General features: G+C 47.8%; 1 pseudogene; it reads left to right on the top strand.

Moving 5' to 3' along the window:
* The first annotated feature begins 324 nt into the window (after positions 1 to 324).
* Positions 325 to 10,451, top strand: LOC114616978 (annotated as a pseudogene).
* Positions 10,452 to 11,162: the final 711 nt, after the last annotated feature.

Below are 11,162 nucleotides of genomic sequence, written 5' to 3'. Positions count from 1 at the left end.
GGAACCATGACTGGAGAAGTGAGGACGTTTATAGGAAAGGCAGAAAGAAGGTGCAAGAGACAATTATGAGAGGGCTGCTGGTCAAAACCATGCCAGCAACCAGTATATTCTCGGTATCTTTTAAAAAGTAAGCAACACAAAGCATGACCAATGTCAGAAAAATAAACAATGACCACAAATGCATATATGGCAAGTTTATGATACATAGTATCCATGTTTGACTAAGGCCATGACAGTCTCTCAAGGATGTAAGTGTAAGCAGATGAACTTGGAAGGATGTAAATCATGTCTGAACTAAAAAAGACAGATGTTGGCAGATGGGTGATGGCTCTATTTAAAGGAAGCATTTCAGTGCTGAAACTGGCCTACCGTGTGCCCACACCAACCTGTGTGGATGTGAAACTTCTCAGGAACATGAAGTACACATTTATCAGTAGTGAAGTCAGCGTTATGAAATCCTTTACCCATCATCAAGCTGTTTTTTATGATCCAGGGAACAACCACCTACCTGGTGATGGAGCAGACCTCTGGGAGAGCTACTAGACTGCATCCGTGAATGGGGGTCTTTAGAGGAGAGTTAGGCTCAAAGGATGTTTGCCCAGATACTGCATGGGGTGCAGTACTGCTGTGACAATCACATTGTCTATAGAAAGATAAAGATCAACAACACTTTGATCGACTGCAGGGAGAGATGTGAACACCAAGCTGTACAATTCCAGCCTGGATGGTAAAGTGATTCCTAGGCAGAAGCTGGTGGATTTCTGTGGCACGCTGCCCTACAGTGCCCTGGAAATCCTACACGTGGAGGGATGTGAGGGCTGCCCAGTCTGTATCTGGAGTTTATGTGCCCTCCTCTTCCTCACCGTGGCCCGGTGCTTTCCTTTCCCAGGCAGGACTTTTATGGAGGTTGAGGAGGCAGATCACCTCAAGCTTCAACATTCCTCTTAATCTTTCCACTAATATTTTCAAAGACATCATCGAACTGATGATCAGTCCCATCACATTGCCTACTGTATACATCATTACAATGCACCCCATGAACAGGGACAGTGAGGCAGGTTTACTTCCACACAGAGTTTCCCAGGAAACTGGAGCCCTAGCATTGTCAGGAAGATGACAGTCATGGGGTATAAGCATGAAGAAATAAAGTCTCTCAGAGAGTAAAAATTCAATGAGGTGATTGCAACCTACGTGATTTGACAACACAAGTCACCTAGGAAAGACAGCTCCCACCACTAAATGAAAGCCTTGAAATGCATGCAGCCAGGCCAGAAAGATCTTCACACCCTCCCTGCTTTCAGAAGGATAGCTACTGAGCCTCTTCGCTCTATTCCTTTTCCTCACCTTCATCTAAGCTAGAGGAGGAGGAAGATAAGAATTCCTGGCAGGGAGGCAGAAGATATCCTGTCTGCTGCCAGCCAAAGAGGACCCACTGTCCATATCTATCCCAATGGACTCTCTTGTGACTGACTCCCTCGTAAGCAGCAGGTTGGAAATCAGTGAGAATTTCTCACAGTCCAAACTTGTCTTCTATGGTAGCCTGACTGAACCTGTCCTGTCTTGATTTCTATATACTTCCTCTTCAAGACTAGACAATGAGTCTACAATTGACATAGAAATATTTCCTGTAGGCCCCAAAAGGAGTTCTGGGGATCACCGCAGACAGCTAAGAGTGTAACCCTCACAGGCTCTTCCTCTGGTATATCTTGGAGAAAGAGACCCTTAAACAGGTAAAGAACTTCATCCAGCAAGAGTTCATAAAATAGGAATAGGCCATCATTTAGGATACGGCCAATAGTCAGGAAATGCCCATCATTCAAGAAGAGACCATTCGTAATGGCCAGCATCAGAAGGGAGGTCCAGCTTCTGCTGGTAACCAGCATCACCACTGGATGAGAACGAGGAAAACAATCAAACTGCCTCAGAAAACTGTACTGCTGCCTGCCATTACTGAAGAGAAGTCAAGCCTCATGTAAGAACCTGACTCCAAGGAAAGGGAATTGTGACCAGATGGGTGCATATCCTCATTCAAGTTATCCATATTCCCTCTTGTCTTTTGTGACAAATGAATGCCACTTCTGGCACACTTAGGAACTTAACCTGTCATTCAGAAAAACTAATTCCATAGAAACCCCTGAAGGGCCACCTCATGCTTGTCAAACCAGGAGTGGACAGCAGAGGTGCTGATCAGGGAGAAGTGAGGGTGGGACCTGGGCCAAGGGAAGCAGTGAGTCCTTAGAGAACCAGTGGGGTGCTATGGCACTGCAGGGTCAGTCACGTAAGTCCTGTGTGTTTCAAGGTCATGAAGAGCCTCATTCCTGTGTCTTTTTGCTTTGAAGTCCTGAAAAGGACCAGCCCCAGCTCCATGGCTTGTGAACTATGTGCTGGGGATTGCATTGACTGCAAACTAGACAGCCCCTGCGAACTAGGGAGCCAGGGCAGAGGTTCAGGAGCCAGTGTGGTCACAGGCTCCTCCTGCACAGGAAGAGCTGTCCAACCCAGAAGAGATCCATCCAAGTAATATCCCAAGCAGAAAGGGCTGGTTTACACTGGGTCCCCCTCAGAGGAGAGGGCTGTATGCAAAAGTGCCCTAAAGCTGTATGTGGAACAGTATCCCCATGCATCTCCCCCAGCCTGGGTAAACATCAGAGATTGTTCTATGGGGTGTGACTGTCCTTTGCTCCCTGTTTCCTGCAGGGAACATGGTCTTGTTCAGGAGGTAGCCTTCTCTCCCCAGAGAAGTCTCCCTAACTGCCCCAAAATGGGTTCCCAGGTTGAGAATGAGGCCTGCAAGTGCCCACGTGGGACTCCTCTATAGGGCAGTCTTCTTCAAACATTATACAATATATTACATTGCTAGAGTCCTCAGACTGACCTCAGAGCAAACATATGAAAAGCACAGCTGTGGAGTGACTCCAGGGGCAGCTGTGCCCTCTCTCCACCAATTCTGCCCTCTAGTAAATCACCTCCTGTCTCTCTATGCTTGTTCCTTCAAGGCCACTTTTCACATTGGCACCACAATCCCACACTCACCACCACGTGCCACACCGTGATAGAGTGATCGTTATCGTGATCGTGTTTGAACTAGAGACCCTCATGATGGGGCAGCAACCTTCTGTGGCCCTGCCTCCTGACAACTTCAGGCCTCTACCTGGAGTCTGCACTCAGCTGCACAAATCCAGAAGGTTGCTCTGGGTATTTCCAGGTTGCTTGCTCTTGCCCAGGTAATCAGCCATGGACATCCTTTGAGAGAGCTTCTGGGAACCCTTCCCTGTCCTTCCCACGGTCACATTGGTAAGATGTCATCTCCTGTGTTTTTTCTGTCACAACGTGAAGCACATAGAAGCCCATATGACTGACATGGTCTCTCTGACCATATATCTCCCCTAATTTGAACATAGGACAACAAGGTTCCTGGCAGAGTAATCCTGCTGGGATATCTCCTGAGGTCAATATACTCTTCCTATGGTATTCTGCCTCTGTGAGAACATTCACATTTCTTATCTGCACAGTCCCCTGAGCAACACTAGTTCTTAGGACAGAATGTTTTTTCTCCCTAATCTGAAAAGAGATGGGTGTCTTAATCCACTTTAGCAGGAAGTAGCCAGAACTGGACTCCATGTTCCCCAACCCACAAGGCACAACTCTGGGAAAGTTCATTACCCGGGTTCTGGGCTGGACTCTGGCACTGGACCAGGAGAGCTAAGCAGACAAAACCAAGAAGGACTTCTCAGAGGCTCTGCCCAGCCTGGGTTGGAGAGCTGGCCTCTCACCCTGAAGATTCCTTGCCATTCATGCCCTGGGACATGGAAGCCCTGGTAGGGCGCTCTGTCTCTGTCTCTTCTTGTACATGAACAAATTCCAGTCAGGCAGGTTTCACAGGTTCTTTCTTAAACTGGGTTCCTAGGGATTCATGTAACACTGAAGATGGCCTTAGGTGGAAAACACAAAACACAAACATAAAATTAAAAATCACAAGTTTTGGAAATTAAAAATCAATAGATGAACAACACTAACTACAACAACAACAACAAATCCTTGAATTTGCTGCTGTTCATAATAACAGACTCACAGTAGTATGCTAAGGGAACACATTCCACCTACAACAGAGGATGGAAACCTGTTCTTATGCCAATAGGTGTATTCAGATGTCTTAGGCACACTTCCATTGTCATGTGGCTCCTTCTACTTTGGTTAGTAGGAATAGTATTGCTATGCTGGTTTTAGTGTTTACACAGTCTCATCTATAATTCAGAAGGAATGAAACTCAGGGTGTGGCCCAGGCTGGCTTTTACTTCCTGTGGATCTTGGTGCCTTAGTTCCTCCTTAGGTGAACTGTAATGCTGTTAGCATTTGTGTTTTAATCGGGATCTCATATAACCCAACAGGCCACCTTGGAGCCTTAGATGGCCTTAAGCAGGATTCTCATCCTCCTATCTCTAATTCCCCAATGTAGAAATTTCAGTTTTGAGCCACTTGGCCCTGTCAAGTATCAAAAGTCCAAGGCCAATGTAGGCAAGAGTAAGTTCCAGGCTGAGTGAAATCCTGTCTGAAAAAGAACATGCATGCTCTAAATATTTTTGAACTATCAGATCTGGTCTCTGGGGCTGTGGAGATGGCTGTTGGGTAAAGTGTCACAGTGTAAGAAAATGACAAGGCAGCATCCTTGTGTCATCTTAGGCCTGGAGGTCCAGAGAATCAGAAGTGGGAGCTTGCTAGCCTGAGATCACTGGCATATCCTGTCTCAAAAGTTATGGTGGAAAAGCATTTGAGGACCATTCTTGGCCTACAAGTGTGAGGACAGACACAAAGACACACACACACACAGACACAGAACAAAGAGAGAGAGACAGACAGAGACAGAGAGACAGACAGAGCTACCTCTGTGGCCATGTATGTATCATACACAAATTCAGTCCTTTTAGCAGTATCTAGAGTTTTCTAACTCTGTTGCTTCCCTTTCCTCCTTACTACTGACTGTCTAAACTTTATACTGATGTCCTTTCTTTGCTTTGCCAGTGAACATGGACTCATGTGGATGACCCTGAGTTTTGAATTCACTGTCTCCCCCTACTAATTGTAAGATTTTCCTACCAAGCCTGGTTTGCTCCATTCTAAGACAAAAAAAAAAAAAAAAAACCAAAAAACAAAAAACAAAACAAAACAAAAAAAAACAGGTATTCCTGGTTTTTCACTCACTCTGTGACTGAAGATACCCTTGAATTATTGATCCTCTTGCCTCCACAGTTCCTTAATGGAGTTAAAGGTCTGTAGTGCTGACCCTGCCCTTTCTTTCTTCCTTTCTTCCTTCCTTTCTAGATGACTAATTTTTCCTACTGAGAATATGTCCAAGTACTACAGACATGAGCTGTAGCCAGACTTCCCTCTTCTGAAGCTGCTGAGCTGTGGAAGGAGGGAAAGGAGGCTGTCCCAGTGCCATGCCATTTCAAGGAAAGTAAGGTCAACATGCAGTTTTCAGGACTGTCCCTATGTAGCCAGGTAACTTTGCAGGTGTGTTCTGCCTAGCAGCCCTGAGCTGACGTCATCTAACTTCTCTGTGCAGCACCATGGACAGAAGAGAAGGCAGAAGCCACTACAAGCCTGAGCCCAACCATGTAGCTGACAAAATAGGAAGATGAAGCCTCATGCCCACTTTTTGAAGGCTTATTCCCCTCACCCTTGGGTGATCTCACCTGCCTCACGTTTAGCCAGGTCTAGGGAGTTTGTGGGTTTTTCTTAAAACTAAACATAAGAGCTAGGGTGAAGAATTTTGCCTGTAATCTCAGGACTCTGGACGCTTAGACTGGAGTCAAGGTCTGTCTGGACTATACAGGGAGCAGTAAGCAAGCTTCGGCAGCAGTGTGAGACTTCAACAACAGGCCTAGTGCTATAGCTCAGTGTACCTAGCATGCAGGAGTCCCTGGGTTCTTGGACAGCATCAAATCAAATCAGGTGGTTCATGGCCAGAATTTCAGGATTTGGGGCAAGAAACAAGAAAACCAGACAGTCAAGGTCATCTTCCAACACAGAGTTTGAGGCCAGTCTAGATGCATGACAATCTTTTTAAAAAAGCAAACACCCTACAACAAATCTCAGTGCCCAAATCTGAGAATACTGACATGGCACCTCATAATAGCCACATAGTCCCCTGAACCAGAAGCTCTCTCTGTTGGAGAGAAAACCAAGCATCCATATGTGCAGTAATCATTGCCTGTGACTCATATCTGGAACTAGCGTGAGCACTGAGTTCCTCCCCTGTGCACAGCGGTGAGGGCCTGTGAAGTAAGTGCTCCCTGCTGGCCCTGTGGGAGTCCGTGAAACCCTGTGCATCCAGAGCTCCTTGCTGGCCCTGTGGGAGGACATGGGGAAGAAGGTTTGGGGAGCATAGAGACCACAGCCTTTGCCAATAAGGAAAGCAGAAAGGTTACTGGCCTTGCTTCCAGTCTTCGGTGATTCTTTAGCACCACATTGTCAGTGCACCTTGTTTGTTGGGGTTCCTGCTTCAACTGATACCAACAATGGGTGGGGGAGCTTGCACTGGTACACCTACCTGACATGATACTGTCATTCCTTTTTCTCATGCATACTATAATAAAGGACTAAATTCCTTTCATACCTGGGCTGCCTGAAAATGTCCCTGGAAGAAACTACATAGACACAATGATTGCTGCTCCTGGTTCTCCAGTCCTTGATGAGAATTGGCTGGGCTGCAAGACAAGAGTGTGACAGCTACAGGCTTGGCAAGACTTAGAAGCACAAGAAGGCTGGGACAATGACTCTGTGCATACAGTGTCTGCTTCCCATGTGAGACCTCAGTTTATCCCCAGAGTGCAAGGGAAGAGCCAGCATGCTGGCTGATGCTTGTCACCTAGCACGTGGAGATGGAGGCAGATACACTTCACTTTTTTCATGGTTTCTGGAGACAGTGTTTCTATATTGAGCCCTGACTCACTCTGTGGACCAGGCTAGCACAGAACTCACTGAGACACTCCTTTTCTTCCTCCTGATTAAAGTCCTGTGCCACCACCTTCCAGCTAGACAAGTGCATTTCAACATCGATGCCCTTGCAAAGCCCTGTGTCCAAAAGTCAAGGTGTTCAGCACCTGTGAGATGACATTTGAGACTGAAGTACACGTGTAGACACACACTATGCACACATAAAGTTGAGCATACACGTGCATGTACACAAGGACACACATGGAGAAGTGCACAAGTTAAACATATCCTGTGAGAGTGCACCTGCATGCACCCTAAAAACAGTGATGAGGTCCACAGTCGACTTAAGGCCCAGGCAGCCTTTGGAAGGCCTGACCTTTCTGCAGGAGCATCCTGGTGGGTAAGTCTTAGAAGACTCAGGGCAATAACACTGAGAACACCTGAGAGTTCTTCCATGGATGTGGATGATTGACAGAGCTCAGCAGGCCAAGCTTTGGGGAATCTTATTACTACTGAGGAGATTCCAGTTGGTGGGCTGGCAGTGTGACCCCAGCTTTGTTAGCACTGTGGGTCACCTGGATGCCTCGCTTCCATGCAGCATGGACCAGGCACCTCTCAGAAGCCAAGGCAGATGGCCCTGCACTAGGGAGAAAAGAAGGCCATCTGGATCAGTACTAACATTAACCTCCTTCACCCCTTAATCATGGCATATTTCTTTTATATTGGAAATAATATTCACATTGTTAAACAGTCATTTGGTTGTGATGTTGTTGCTTGTTTTTTTTAATTTAAAAAGGTTTATTGGTTCCTTGAGAACTTCGTTTATATCATACACCCCAATCCCATCCACCTCCTCCTTCCCTCATACCTGCCCTCCACCCTTGCAGCCTTCCCCTGCAACAGACAAAACGCTCTTGTGGAAGCTGCAGTGTCTCACAGGGCGTTCCACTTTCTTCCCTTTTGTCCACACTTCTTTGCTTGTAAGTGTTCATCGCAATGACTCGTGTCCTGTGTGAAGCTTCTGGCTTCTGCTGCTCTATCAGTCTGGATCCTCACTGGGGCTCCTCTTGGATATGCTGCTCTTGCCTTGAGTCATGGAGATCCTGTAACTTTAGATCTGTAGGACCAGCCCTTTCCTGTCACTCCAGCAGTTCATTGATGGGGTAGATGTTGGGGTGGACCAATTGAAAGCCCTGGATTAGGGCCTGAAAGATACCAGCCTGGGGGCTCTCATGTGCTCATGCCCTTGGGGCCAGATCTCCCTAAGCCCCCACAATTAGTGCGATCTCTACCCTGCTGCCCAGGTGAAGTGCAGATCTGCCCTCCTGAGTGCTGCAGCCAGTCAGAAACATAGCCAGTTATCCCACTGATAACTGGAGCCAGCTTTCTCATGTGCCACAGATGATGGGGGTGTGTGTGTCTGCCTCTTCTGTGCCAGTGCCCAGTATACAAGCAGCAGGGACAGATCACCTATAACTCTGACATCCAGGGCCAGTTATACTATGATGCCCAGGCTAGGTTGCAGGGCCTCCTCTCCAGACTGTTGTAGCAGGTGGGAGGATTGGCAGGGGTACAGCTCTCCTGCTCTCATGAGTCCAGGGAAAGCTTTCCTGCCTGCTGTAGGTGACTAGGGACCAGGGAAGTAGTCACTGCTGCATAACAGACAAGAGGCCGGGCTGGCTCTCCTAGCCTCACAGTCTCAGGGCTGGCTCACCCATACCCCTGCCATCAGGATCAGTTCTACTGTGCTCCCACGATGAGGGGCAGGGCCAGCTCTCCTGCTCTACTGACCTCATGGAGCCAACTCTCCCCCTACCTCCATGGTGAGGGCAAACGCAAGGAAAAGGGATCTCTCTCTTGCCATGGCACTGCACAGCAGACAAGAGGCAGGGCCAGCTCTGCCACACTCACGCCCTCTCAGTCATCTTACCCACAATCCCTGTATGTAGGTCCAGCTCTGCTGTGCTTCCCAGGTGAGGTGCAGGGATTGTTCTTCCAAGTACCCCAGCTGGTGAAGGACAGGGCCACCTCTCCTGCTCGCATGACCCCAGGTGTAAGTCTGCTGCCTGCTGCAGGTGTTGAGGGACAACTACAGAGGAGTGTACCTCCCTGTACTTGTCCCAGTTCTGCCACACTCCTTGTACTTGGGGCCAGTTCTGCCACACTAGCATCCTCAGGGCTAAATAACTCCTAACTCCTGCAATGTCTGGGTCCCTGAGTACTGTGGCTGGCTCTGGGTGGGGTCAATTCTCCTGTTCTCAGGCCTCTAGGGCCAGCTCTCCCACAGTGCCTAGGTGAAGGATGGGGCTAGTTCTGTACAGCCCTCAGACCTCAACATGTCCCCAGTAGCAGGCCATACCAGGGCTAACTGCCTGGTATTTAGTAGTAATAGATCCCTGCTGCTGCAGGGCCTTGTTAGTGTCTCGTGGGTGCCAGGGCCGGATCTTCTAGCTACCCGGAGCCACGGTCAGGGTGGAAACAGCTGGAACATGGCAGGTGGCCCAGATAGCTAGCAAAGCTAGACGGTCTCTTGGCTTTTCAAAATATCACTCTTTTCACCAAACACTCACTACAACTGCCCATAGTTCAACTTCCAGAGAATCTGATGCCCTCTTTTGACCTTCAGAAGTCATATAAGTAAAATTATATGGAATGCTTTCCATAACTATTTTCAGTGTCCTGTAGTACCTTTGAGTGTGCTGTATTGGTGCCCTTAGGGTCTAGATTGTAAGGTCTCCTGGAGCTGGAGTTAGGGCAGTTGTGGGCCACCTGACCTGTTCCTGAGAACCAAATACAGGTCGTTTGCAGACCTTCTGGATTCCAGAGCCAGCTCCCCAGCCTAGACACTGTGGATTTGGAGTGCTTGTTGTCTTATCAATTTCTCTTGATTTTCTTGGTGCCTCTGCTCACTGTTGTCCTTACCAATGAGCAGCTTTTAGTGTCCATGATCCTTCATTTTGTTCTTTCCGTTTGCAGTTGGTCCCTGTCAACCTGAACTATGTTGTATTTTGTGTCAGCAACTTTCGGATTGACTGAAGGAGGAACACCAGGTTGTGAGATTTTTGCTTGGCTACTAAAGTGATCGCTGGGCAGAAGCTAATGGGTTTCTTGGCACACTGGCCTACTGTCACCAGAACTCACTCAAACTGAGGACTGTGAGGGCTACCCCATCAATATCTGGAGTTTAGTGGTCCTCCTCTTCTTCCTCATGGTGGCCAGGAGCTTACCTTTCCAAGGCAGATCTTTTGCTGACTTGAGGCAGCAGATGATGGTTGCAAACTCCAGCATTCCTTCACGTTTCCATTGATATTTTCAATGTCGTTGTCAAACTGCTGATGATCACTCCCTGCAGGAGGCCCACCATCAACCAAATCATGAGGTGTCCCATGGTCAGGGATAGCACAGCAAGCTTACCACCTACTTCTACAGAGAGTTTCCTAGGCACTTTGAGACCTAGCAAGAAGACCATGAGAGTTATGGTACGGTATAAGCCGGAGAAATCATTGAGCCTCTGAGAGAGCAAAAATTCAATGAGGTGATGGCAACCTACCTGATTCTACAACACCAGTCACCCAGAAGAGACTGCTCCCATTACCAAAGGAAAGCCTTGAAATGCATGCAGCCAGGCCTGGAAGATCTTCCATAGAAATCCCTGAAGGGCCACCTCATGCTTTTTGAACAGGTAGTAGACAACAGAGACTCTGACCAAAGTAAAGAGAGGAGGAGGTGGAGGCACGGCCAAAGGGAGCTAAGAGTCCTTGGAGAATCAGTGGGGTGCTATGGCCCTACAAAGCCAGCCCAGTAAGTACTGTGTGTTTCAAAGTCACTAACAGCCTCCTTTTATGTCTTTCTGCTTTGAAGTCCTAAAGGGGTTTAGCTACAGCTCTTCAGCTTGTGATCCCCTACCCTCTTACTCCACCCTAGGTAAACTTCGGAGGTTGTTCTATGGGAAGTACTTTGCTTTGCTCCCTGTTTCTTGCAGGGAAGACAGTCTTCTTCATGAGGTAGACTATTCTCCACAGAGAATGGGAGGCTCCCTAGTCAGCCTGTCTCACCTGCCCCAAAATACATTCCCAGGTTGAGAATGAGGCCTTCAAGTGTCCCTATGTCAGGAAATGCTTAATTTCCCTGTAGAAACTCTGAGCTCTGAGGTCAAGCCTATACCAAAGTGGAAACTAAGCAGTTGCTATAGATATCAAGGCCAATCTTTTCTTTTTCTGTTTTAT

Source organism: Grammomys surdaster, unplaced genomic scaffold, assembly GCF_004785775.1.
Source record: "Grammomys surdaster isolate TR1022 unplaced genomic scaffold, NIH_TR_1.0 133, whole genome shotgun sequence".
Taxonomy (NCBI): domain Eukaryota; kingdom Metazoa; phylum Chordata; class Mammalia; order Rodentia; family Muridae; genus Grammomys; species Grammomys surdaster.
The sequence above is the reverse complement of the archived record's forward strand: the minus strand, read 5'-3'. Positions and strand labels throughout refer to the sequence as shown.